The following is a 9,486-nucleotide window of genomic DNA, read 5'->3' on the forward strand; positions in this document are numbered from 1 at the left end:
CAGAGATGCCCAGAGGATTCCCCTAGTGGTAGAGTGGTATGGCTTGGGGTGGCTCAAGAAGGATTTCTATCTATAAATCTAGCCCAAAATTCAGTTCCTGATACAGGTACATATACTTAGCACAGTGGCTGGGCTACTGTCAGTTGGCACCCTTGCACACAATGTTCCCTCTAAGGTCTGGTGGCCCATGAGCACACTGCTTTGGTCCATGAGCATGCTGCTTTGGTCTGTGAGCAGCTTAGAGGGAACACTGATGCCTGCTGTGTTTGCTGGAGGTCCCAGAGCTAGGCATGTCCAGGAAGAAAGGCTGTCTAGGAAGCCGGGTACTAGGCTTCTCCTCCTAAGGGATGGGATTTACAGCCCAGGAGCCTGGCTGCATGCACTGTTGCTGCCTTCCAGTCACCTTGCGGGTGCTTTCCTGGGCTCCCAGGATCAGGTGCAGGGAGAAGGAGGAGGAAAATGTGCAGCAGACTCGGAAGCCAGGGAACCTTTTGTCTGGCTACTGCCCATGCTCAGGCAGGTTTCACTCTCTCCAGCACAGCATGAGAGAGAAAGCTGCTGCTAAAATCCGCCCCCCTTCCTCTCCCAGAGAGAGCCTGGAGCTGATGATGAACTTTACAGGACCTGGCAGGTCAGCCGGTTGGCTTGGTGTGCCTCTGAGGCTGGGCTCATGTGAGCCTTGGTAAAACACAATGCCGTCACCTGAGAGCTGCCTCCCACTTCCCTGGGACCAGCTGCACGTGGCTGTGCCTCAGCCATCACGTTCTGTTCGGCACAGGCTGCCTGGGCTCCTGTCTTGCTCCATCTAGAGCAGCTGGGCAGTCCCCCAAGCCAAACTCCGCCAAGAGGGCTCACAGCTCCCCACTGGGACTGTCAGAAACCCATAACCATCACCCCTAAACCCCACCAAAAGATCAGACACCTTCAAGCTGGTGATACTGACTGAGAGTGCATGGGTATCTCAGTGTGTCTGCCCCTCCCCACTTCTGCAGCAGCCTGTGGCCAGTATGGGGTGGGTATACAGCATTAAAAAGTTACTGTGGGGCAAGATTTTTTTCTTCTGTGCAGCTGCACACACGCGCAATTTAGAGGGAACCTTGCTGGCACAGCCAAACTGTGCATTGGACCAGGCAAGTCTCTGGTCTCAGATGTCAAGGAGAGTCTCCCAGTGGTAAAGCCCAAAATCTAGTTCTTTATTCGGTTTTGTATACATAGTACAGTGGTTTGGGTGCTGTCAGTTGGCAGCGTGGCATGGCCAAACTGCGCTTCTGGCCGGGCAAGTATCTGGCCAGAGATGTCCAGGAGAGTCCCCTGGTGGTACAGAGGTGTGGTGGGGGGTGGCCCAAAAAGAATTTCCAATCATATGCTCAGCCCAAAAAACAGTTCCTTATTCAAGGCATTATTCTTAGTAGACTAGGCATGGAGGGGCTGCCAGTTAGCAGCATATGAACAAACTGCACTCTGGACAAGGCAAGTCTCTGGTCAGATGTGTCTGGCAGCATCCCCCGGTACCACAGAGCTATGCCGTGGGGTGGTCCAAACAGGATTTCTAACCATAATCCCAGTCCAAAAGCCAGTTCCTTATTCGAGCCATTATACTTAGTACAGTAGGCATGGATGCTGTCAACTGGCAGCCTGGCACCACCAAACCTTGCTTTTGGCAAGGCAGGACTGTGGTCAGGGTTCTTTGGGACCGTCCCCCAGTGGCATCAACAGGAAGTTAAGGGTGGGCCAAGAAGTATTTTGCCTCATAATCCCATCCTAATCTGACCTTCATTTAGGGCACTGTACTTGATGAGGGATATTATTTTACATATTAATTAGTACACATGCATAGCTAATGGAATTCTCTCTCTTTACGATATGTAATTCATGAATAACAAACTTTTATTGGGTCTAGGTTAGCTTTGAGAAAGGAACCGGCAACTAGGAATAAGGAACTGGGAATATGGAATAGGGAACTGGGAATAAACAACTGGGAATAAGCAACCAATTTCAGCCTCACGCTAACTGGACACTTTCTCTTCTGGGTCAGGAGTTTTATAGGAAGGGGTAAAGTGTCAGATGACCCTGCCTGGTGACTCTGGTTGCAGAGAGTGGGCATGTAGCTAGGCCTAGATAGTGGATTCTGACTACGTGTGCCCACCTGAATGCTCAGTTGAGAAGGAGCTAGACTAGAATGAGTGATGGCAGCAGGCAGGCCAAGGCCCCAGGTTTAAGGTGTGGCCTAATGCTTCCAGTTGAATAGAAGAAAATTGCAATTTAGCAGTCCTCCATAGTTAGGCCTGTGTCCTTTTCTCCCTTGGAATATGAGACCAATGTGGAAAAATAAAACAAGAAATACACAAACCCGCTTTATAATCAAATAGGGTGTTGTAGATTGAGAGAGAGCAGGGGTGGGCAAAATACTAGGCCTGTGCAAGTAGGCAGCGATCTGATCCAGCTTTGGATCTGGCTGCTTCGGATGGCAGCAATCCAATCCAGAGCTCTGGACCAGGTTTCCGCCTCAATCTGGCCGAAGCAGCTCCGAACCTTTGGAGCCACCTTGGAGATCCGGCCATAGGGTATAATGGGGAAATCAATGAAACATCTAAATCAATAAAACATCTATAACTTTGTTGTTTTTTGTCCAATTTAAATGAAACTTTCAGAGATGGTAGCCTCTCCTGAGGGCATGAAGCCTGCCAAGTTTCAAGAAGTTTGGTGCAGGGGCTTGGGGGAAACTGTACCCCAAATTCTTGAAAGCAAAACTCCTGTCATGTCTGTGTGTTACATTGCAGGGGGGTCAAAACTGCAGGGGTGGTAGCTCTTATTGAGGCCACAGAGCCTGCCAAGTTTCAAGAAGATCGGTGCAGGAGTTTGGGGGAAACTGCACCTCAAGCTGCGGACAAGCAAAACTCATGTCATGGGTGACACTGAGTGTTAAGGCGCAGCAGGGGTTGACACCTGCGGGGAGGGTGCCCCCTGCTGTGGCCATGAAGCCTGCCAGCTGTCGAGGGAATTGGTGCAGGGGTTCTGGGGTCTGGGCCCTGCACCCCTAGTTGCTGACAGACAAAACCTGTGCCATGGGTGCTTGTGGGACTGACTGGGCATGTCTTGGGCCAGTTGATCCTATTGATTCTTTTCTCTCCTGAGTCTATTTTTGTAAGTGCTAATTGCTGGCAATTAACTGGCTACATCAGCTAGGTCCTGTGTATTGAGCTGGTTCCTGAGTGAATCATGATTGATTGGTAACTGGTAACACAGTAGTTTAGCAGCCAGACCTACAGTAGTGTCTCCCACGCCCCAAGACAGACAATCAGTCCCACAAGTACCCATGGCACGAGTTTTGCTGTCAGCAGCTAGGGGTGCAGGGCCCCAGAACCCCTGCACCGATTTCCTCGACAGCTGGCAAAAACAAAATGAGCCAAAACAAAACAAAGAAGCAAAAAAGCCCTGACAGATGTAACAATATAACAATAACAATCCTGTCACATAAATACAAAGTACATCACCCAAGAACACCCTATCCTGACACAGCTCAAGCAGGGGGATGAGGACACTGTCAATCACCTAATTTTAGCCAATCCTAGTAAGAAAAACAAATCGTCCTGTCTTTCTGCAGGAAAGACACAATTCAGATGCAGCTCATGGTGTGAGTTTTACCCAAGGAAACTTCACAGATGTTACTGAAATGACAGCTCCAGATAAAGGCAAACTTCCCCAGAGAATCCATAGTCAGGAGGGTTCGGAACTGCATAATGAGACCTCCAGGGTTTTATAGCATATCACTGTAACTGCTCAGCCGGGTGATTGCGCACCCTATTGAAAGACATTTCCCGGTGAAGTACCAAATGCTCCAACCATTCTGGGCCAGGAATGCAGGCAGGGACCCTCACCTGCAAATGGGAATTTCATGTGAAAGTTACAAGAGGATTAAAACTGGGGAGCTGAAGTGTGCCCCCTGCACATCCCCCCTCCTCCATATCCCTGTGGGGAAGGAAGGCCTGGGGGCAGAGGGCCTGGGTGGACTCTGCCACATGGTCTCTCTCTCTTTGCCTTCTCATCTCTGCTTCTCCAAGCACGTCATGTTTTATTTGGGTCCTTCTTTATTCTGCAAGTTCTCCCCCAAGGCAAAGATACTTGAGCACACAGACATCCTGGAGCTGGGACTGACAGGATCCCATTTAGGAAGGAGCACAACCCTCCTGGGTTGGCATTACTGCCCCACTTGCAGCCCTCTTGCACTGGGAGAAACTGTCCTTAAAAGAGATGTGACCAAGACCCGAGTAGAATTCATAACTTGTACATAGCTAGCACCCCCAGGATGGCTAAACGTTCTGTTTTCACCAGGACATATGGTTTTAAACAGCTGTCCTGGGCATTCTCTCAGTTTTCATTCAAATGAACTCTTTTGTCCCATTTTCAGAAACCACCCTGTTGAAGGAGCTGGGACAGGGGTCTCACCCGCTTCTCTCCTACACTCAGCATGTTCTGCTCTACAGACATGCATGCACTTTCCTACTCACTGGGTGCATCTACAAGCGGGCCCAACTGTGCAGTTGTTACTGCGCAGGCATTTAGCACATGCTTTAGCAAGTACTAAATGAATGTGCAGTAACTACTGTTACTGTTCAGTTGTGGCAGTGCACAAGTCATTTCCGACCCTCCTGGCAGTAGCACCAGCATCGTGGTTCATGCCTGCTGATGCTACATCACCATAGCAATGAGCTACGTCACTGTAGCTCATTACGGTGGCAACCTAGTGTCTCATGTAGATGCACCCGCTGGCCTATTCCACTGAGACTAAATGGCAAAAACAGCTAAGTCTGTCAGAAGGCGAGGGAGTGGGCCTATCCCATTTTGAGATTCAAGAAATATGGTCACCCTACCTATCCTGGAATAAAAAAAGTAAATCCCCAGGCCTTAGGGATGAGTGAGGTCAGTTGACTGGTTAGTGTCTTGCTGAAAGTCTATAGAGGGGGTCTGTCTGGGGACCACATATTAAGTGGGGCTGGACCAAGTGAGCTGAGTGAGTGCTCTCATTTTCTGTACTTGATCCCTGTTTTTAGTCCTATTGTGCAGTAAAAGGGCCTCCTTGCAGGGTTTAGGCCAGGACTTTGTAGACAGAAGAAACCTTCAGGCTTATGATGACCCATTTAACTTAACTTCCTCTGCCAACTCCCCTTCATTCCACAGTGATAACTGTCCATTTCCCTTTCAAGTGGTGCAAATGATATCATTAGCTTAAACAAGGGTGTCAAACTCACCTGGCCAATGAGTGATGTAAGGCCAGTCCACAGGCCAGATCAAGCCCACAGACCCCACCTTCCCTTTGCCCTCCCACATGCTGGACTCACCCCATGCAACATCTCTTCTGGCTGATCCAGGCCACACACTGCATGCAGTGCCCATTCCAGCCAGTCTAGGGCCCATGCTGCATGTGGTGCTATGGGTACCATTTGTAGGGCAGGTCATGGACCACCTGGAGCATGCATTGAGTGCTGCATGGATCACAGAGCAGCTAGAATAGATTGGATTTTATTAGTAGATGTTAAGAATCATGAACCAGAAAGATGACAAAGCCTGAAGGGAAATACAGAGTGCCTGAGTGAGGGACTAACATAGGAGGGATGGGGCTGAGGAGGGGAACGCAACTACGTTACAGAAAATACAGTGTTAGCCAACTAAGTCTGGGGATGGGAGGAGGGGGTGGAGGTAGGGGAGGGAGGGGGTCGCGACGCTGAGAGAGAAAGAAGATAGATGCACACAAACCTGTACAATGGTCCGCAATGGTGGAGAAGGGTAGGTTGAAGAAAGTTTCTCAGTCTATAGTGTCTTATCACGGGGGTCCTCTTCAGGTTGATGTACTGGCAGTGGCCCGTGATGTGTTCAATGTAGATGTCACAGGACCAACAGATGTTGTTGGACTCCATGAGGCAGTGCATCAGCTTGGCATAGTGGCAGAAGACACAGCAGGCACGCAGGATGCTCTCATTGCTGGAGTCCTAGGCTCCAACCATTCCCACAATGAGCACATTGACGGTCACGTTGTAGCCATGACCCCTCATGTCGGCTAGTGGGGCGTACTTCTCCCGCTTGCGAGCCAAGGTGTCAGTGAAGGCTTGGTGCCAGTTCTCAAAGGGGATAGTGACATCCACGATTACAATCTTCTTGGTCTCCTTGTTCGTGATGATGATGTCTTGGCGCATCTGACTCTCGCAGCCCAGGAGGGTGTGTTTCACAGAGATCATGTGATGCATGTCCTGCACCCTGCCTGCAGGGCTGGGCTGGCATGTGCCAAGTGTGGCACCCAGGGGCAGCACTGGGAGCCAGGTGATGTGGTTCCGCAGGCCAGACCCAGCCCACAGACCATATCTGTGACATCTCTGGCTGAAAGTGAGAGCAGTTGTTCAACTCTTACTTAGCTTAGATGGAGATGACTTCTTTCTCAGGTTGGATGAATGGTGCTTGAAACCGAAAGATTATTTACTTTCTCTCCCAACAGAATAAATTAGTCTGATACAAGATATTCCTTCAGCTCACCTGCCTTCATTCTCTAATGAGCCACTGCTAGGCTGGACTAGGAGGACAAAAGTGAATTGATATGTCTGGAGAAGGCTGAATCACAGAAATGGTTTCTAGAGAAGTGTGAGGCAGGGCATTCTAGCTGATTGGCCAATACAGCAGGACAGAGATCCTGGCTGGTATTGTTGGCTAAATTTTGTGTTGAGACCTGTTATTTACTCTTTAGTACACATACATGTAGTTAACATATTATATTTTAATTAGTTATTAGAATATATACATATATAGTTAACACAGACTACTACTGCTTGACATAAGTATAGCTAAGTGCTTGCTTGTTCTAGCAAGGCCCAGAAAGATGACATCACCAGCAGTGGAAAGATTTCCCATGGAAACCTGACAGGAGTTGTTCATACACACATTCCAAAGATAAGGCGGGGTGCAAATGGAGGGAGTATTTTTTCCCCAGGCTGTAACAGGTGCTAGGCTTCTCTTCTCATGCAGATAAAGGTGCAGCTGAAAGCACAAAAACAGGTTTATTATTGTGTTATTGTGACTGCACCTAAATAGTCCAGCACAAGAAGCACATGTGAGCAGTGCCTTTTTTGGCTAGGCTGGTGTTTTGAACATGAGAAACACCTGGTCTACTTAGGGGTAACACTGGACTGTATACTTAGTTACAAAAAGCACATATTAAATACCAAAGCCAAGGTCAACACATGAAACAACATTCTGTGCAAGTATGCAAATTCCAAGTGGGGAGCACATCCATCCACCCCATGCATTACTGCCTTAGCACTTTGTTTCTCTGTGGCTGAATATACTCTCACCACCTGGGGACACTCAAGTCACAGTAAACATATTGACACCACCTTAAATGATACATGCAGAATTATAAGAGGCCACATAAAACTCACCCCAGTTCCCTGCCTATACACACTATCTGGCATAGTGCTCCTTTATATTAGAAGGAAAGTAGCAGGTGACATTGGCTGGCAGGTAAAAGTCAGGCAACCACCACCTGCTATATGGACATCAACCAATGCATCAGCATTGCTCATCGAGAAGTAGCTTTTTGTTCTCTACCATACCATTGACCACATTCCTAGAATCAGTCAGAGCTATGCTCTGGCAAAAAGAATGGGATAAACTAGGCAACAAAGCTATTGAATGGAGCCAGCAAGGAATTACCCATAGTGAGGAGTTAACATCTGGCTTCATCTACAAATAACATGCATGGTGGAGCCTGAACAGATCGAAAGCGGGTATCAGAAGATGCAACTTTCTCATGAAATCATGGGGCAACTTTCTCATGAAATCATGTCAAGAAAAGCAAATCCTGGATCATCTTCTGAGGTGCCCTGTAGCACCATAAAGCACCCCACAAGATCTGGCAACACCAACACCAGAAGCAGTGGCCTGTGCAGAATATTGGGAACAGACCATATAGAAAGGTTGGATTGGAGACACAACAAAAAAGATGATTGGCTTGGCAAGGTGCAGTGGACTTAACCCACCAACGATTGAACACCAGTGCAGGATAGATGGCATAAGATGAAGGTATAAATCTGGAGCGGTAAACAGGAGGGGATGTGCTCTCTCTTCCAGCATCAGCAAGTAGTTGAGGTCACTGAAGCAGCAGACCTGCAGATCAGCAATCAGTGTACTGACCAGATGTCTGCCTTCCTGAGCATCCCTGGAAGCCCTGTGTATGGTGAGAGATTTGCTTGCTTGCTAATCATTATGCTGCTACTGTATATCAATAAAAGTCTCCCATATCGAATGAACACATCATGATTGATCTTTGATTGTTGCACCCGGTCTTGAACAGAGTATTGGCAGGTGATTTAGGAAATCAAGCCAACAGGTATTGTCTGTACTTTGGCATTTCATACACATGGCCACTCAGGAGTGAAGCTGAAGTTGTACAAGGTGCAGTGTCCCCTTATCCAAGAACATCCGCATACATGTAGAAACATTGCTGCTAGGCAACAGCCAGACACCTTTAAAATGCCTGTGTTACTTTTCTAAAAACCACTCAGCAAGTTCCGTGCTCAGGAGGGGAAAATGCATCTCTACGTTGCTGGCAACTCCACTGGCAGAGGCGTGTCTGGGCAGCAAGGGCCATGGCAGGCATTTCTGGGAACTTTCCCAAATGTGCCTGTGATAAAATTTCCTCTGCACTTGGTGGCTGGCTGAAACTTGTCTTGCCTTGAATTTCCCTTTCAAGTCGTAGGCAGAGGCACTAGTCTCCCATCTTGGACCATCGCGCTCCAGAGGAAGGGGCAGCATGGACAGCTACAGTGCAGCTTTTCCTGCTGCAGCCCTTGTGGTGAGGCTCTTCTCTGCCCTGTAGAGCTATAGGGTAGGGAGGGGAGCTCCCCTTTCAGTACCTAACTGCCTGGCAGGGGGCTGAGGAGTGACAAGTGCAATTTCAGGCTGCCAGTTCCTGTGCTGCTCAGTGGACTGAACTTCGGGGGCTACTGTATTACTGAAGAAACCTCCCTCCCTGGTAAAGCTTTCCCCTCCTTCAAGGCAAGCAGGGCTCAGTTTCCTTCTCTGAGTCACTCCAGAAGCGCCTGAAAGCTTCCTGTAGTAGGTAGTGCAGGGTTTGCGAAGTGGGTGTGGCGTTGCACTGGTAGGACTGCGCAGCAGAAAGTGGAAGCAGCTATACAGTTGCTCTCCGGACGCTGAGCTAGCGGCACAAGGGCTGCGGGCAGAGCTGGCAGCGGAGCCCTAGGCCGGCAGCGCCCCGCCCCCGTCACATGACCGTGGCGACTGCCCGGGCTCCGCCCTCCCTCTTCCTCGAGCGCTCGGGTCGCACCGATTGGCTGGCGCCGACAGCGGGCTCTCGGGCTGCTGCTCATAGACTGGAGCGCGTGGGGCATGCTGGGGCGCGGCGCGGGTTTGAACGGCGGCTGCTGCAGCTCGGGCAGGACGATGGCGGCTGTGGAGCCGGAGCCGGAACCGGAGCTGGCG

The sequence above is a fragment of the Alligator sinensis genome, unplaced genomic scaffold, assembly GCF_000455745.1.
Source record: "Alligator sinensis unplaced genomic scaffold, ASM45574v1 scaffold414_1, whole genome shotgun sequence".
Lineage (NCBI taxonomy): Eukaryota > Metazoa > Chordata > Crocodylia > Alligatoridae > Alligator > Alligator sinensis.